Here is a 2,842-nt window from a genome sequence, read left to right on the forward strand (position 1 = left end):
CTGTGTGGGTCAATGTGGACCAAGAGTAAGGCTGCCATTACCCGATAGATCTAACCCTTTGTTCCTTGGTCTAAACTTAGATTAATGGTGCTTACATATCCCCTATTCGCACATGATCTATTATATCATTCCTTAGTTTAACATACCATTTGTACATTTATATCTTCCCCAAAGTTTAGAAAACTAGAAAATGTTTAAGTGGGAACATGAATCACTGTTTTGCGTTTTCGTGCATCCTAACTTTGTAACACCCCGACCGCATAAAACAACAAACCGCGGCGGAAACGTCGGGGAGTCACATCATAGGATAAATTGTTTCACAACACATGGTAATTGAAATTAAGTTTTATTGAATTAATAAGAGTTTAACATTGTCTTGAAGTAAAAGAAACAAGTTTAAACATTAAGTCTTTTGGATTTTAAGTCACTAAAGCCCGCGTCCATCCTATGTTATGCAATCATCATATCAAACAACAGCTCCTGAAACATATGTTAAAAGAGAGAGTCAGCATAAAAAGCTGGCGAGTACATAGGTTTTGTGAGTTTGTCAAGTTCATGGCTTGTATACACATTGTAATACCTCGTACGACTACTAGAGTCGATAAGTGAAAACCTTGTATCAAAAAGTGTTTGGTATTGCAATATAATTAACCAACTAAAACATGTTAGTTAGTCTTTGTGAAAAACCTCGTTGCCATGAATCTTGACTAAAACATTTGTTTTTGTAAAACAAAGTAGTAAATCGTCTTGTAAGAAAACTTCGTATGGTTTATATCTTTAAGTAAACATCGTTGCATGACATCATTTTGAAAACATTCGTCCAAGTGATCTAGATAACGCCGCAACATATAATATGATAAAAGCACTTATATAGTGGAAGTACCAGCGGCGTATCCACCATGCTTTTATCACATTACACCCGTTTCGTTATCTAATCACTTACCATAAACCAATCATCCATATCATCATGTTATAAACCATTTGTTATTCTTCCATGTTATAAACCATTTGTTATCCGTCAGTGTTATAAACCAAATCGTCAATCGTCCGTATTATATACCAAATCGTCATTCGTCCGTGTTATAAATCAATCGTCATTCGTCCTCATTTTAATTGTGAAAACTTTTGGTCGTTCTATTTGAATACATTCAAACCTGTGTGACTCGACTATACCACCCAAGGGGTATCTTTAATTCGACTAACAAACCACCAAAGGGTTTGTTAAAATAACATATTCTGTCGTTACCCCAAACTATCCACCAATTCAATGGATAGCCCGATAATGGGATTGTCAGTCCTATGGTACCATAACATACTACTGGTTGGCTTGATCAATGTTAATGAATGTCATTCGTGTTATGAATTAACGCACCAACAAGTTCGTTCACATTATTGAAATCGTCGTATTTTATATAAACCATAGACTTTGTTTTGAAAACTTGAAATCGGTTTAGCATATATGAGTCACCCTAAAACATTTAGCAAAACATAAAAGATGGGAGCTATGTACTCACTTGAGATTGCAAAGTATCCTTGCACTACAAAAAAAATGTCATCTAGTGGCATGCAAAAAGTGCCATAGAAAAACAAGAAAGTGCCACTAAAGAACCTTGTAAGAATGAGTGGCACACAAAAAAGTGCCACAAGAAGCGCTGACGCTAAATCCTTTTAGTGGCACTTTTTCAATGTGTCGCACAAAGTTTTTAGGCTTTTAGTGGCACTTTTTTATCTGCCAGTACAAACTTTTGAACTTTTAGTGACACATTTTTTTGTCACAAAATCACATCAAATTAAATGCCATTGACATTTATCATATTAATTTTAAGTAATTACAATTATCATGTATTTACATTAAAAAATACAACAAAATTGTAAAATGTAGAAATCATAAAATAATCACATCAATTAAAAGTTCAATCAATCTTCCAAAGATTCCAAATTTCTAATACCTGTTGATCTAAGTCTAGTGATCAAACATATAACCCAAATAAACTAACAAGTGTATGAATAAAAACTCAAAACTTCATTGTGTTCATGAATCTCTTTCACAATCTTCATGCGAGTTAAATAATCATTGTGTTAACGTTTTCTGAGTAGTCATACTTCCACTTCATAGTTCCCAGCACTTACTACTTATTGTCGCTACATCAGCCAACTGACTATACTCAACCTGAAATTTCACAATTCGTGTTAAATTGATTAGATCTAATAACCATAGCTATCAAAGATGTAAGAGCAGTTAATAAAAGGCAAACTTACTTCTTTTGACATCACTTTAAGCTCTTCGTTGTCGGTATAACAACCCTCCTAAAACATCCTAAAAACACCCCTAACGTTCCAATTATACCCCGAATAGTCGTTAACGGGCCTAAAATACCTTTATATTAATAAAAATAAAATAAAACCAAAAATATAGTGCCCTCGCGGGGCGTGACACGGTCAGCCAGGTTTGTCGCGGGGAGCGACGTAGTCACACCAGGTGAGCCCATAGGCTGCCACGTGTCCCATGCGTGTTGAAGCTAGCCAGTTGAGTCTAAAAGGCTAGAGCCTAGCCTACGGCTCTCGCGGGCCACGAAGGAGGAAAGGGGTGGGCGTCGCGGGGCGCGAGCCGCCTCTCGTCAGCCCTATAAAAGGAGGTTGATGCCTCATTCAATCGTCACTCAATTTCTTTTTTTCTCTGACATTATAGTGCGAAATTTACCGGAATAATACCCCCTAAAAAGCGAAGCTCTGCCTCGTTGTAAGTATTATAACCCTCGATCACATATTTGTTACCCTACTCGATTGATCTAGGGCTCCGTAACGCATGTCAAGGCTCTGCCTGACTCAGTCGTTGGAGTTC

General features: G+C 36.7%; 1 long non-coding RNA gene across 1 annotated transcript; it reads right to left on the reverse strand.

Moving 5' to 3' along the window:
- Positions 1–1,988: 1,988 nt before the first annotated feature.
- On the reverse strand, positions 1,989–2,300 carry LOC110937927. Its single transcript, XR_002591120.2, has 2 exons — positions 2,260–2,300; positions 1,989–2,170 (listed from the first exon to the last, which is right to left on the reverse strand). It is a non-coding gene; the product is annotated as an uncharacterized LOC110937927 (long non-coding RNA).
- Between the last annotated feature and the right edge of the window lie 542 nt (positions 2,301–2,842).

The sequence above is a fragment of the Helianthus annuus genome, chromosome 1, assembly GCF_002127325.2.
Source record: "Helianthus annuus cultivar XRQ/B chromosome 1, HanXRQr2.0-SUNRISE, whole genome shotgun sequence".
Taxonomy (NCBI): domain Eukaryota; kingdom Viridiplantae; phylum Streptophyta; class Magnoliopsida; order Asterales; family Asteraceae; genus Helianthus; species Helianthus annuus.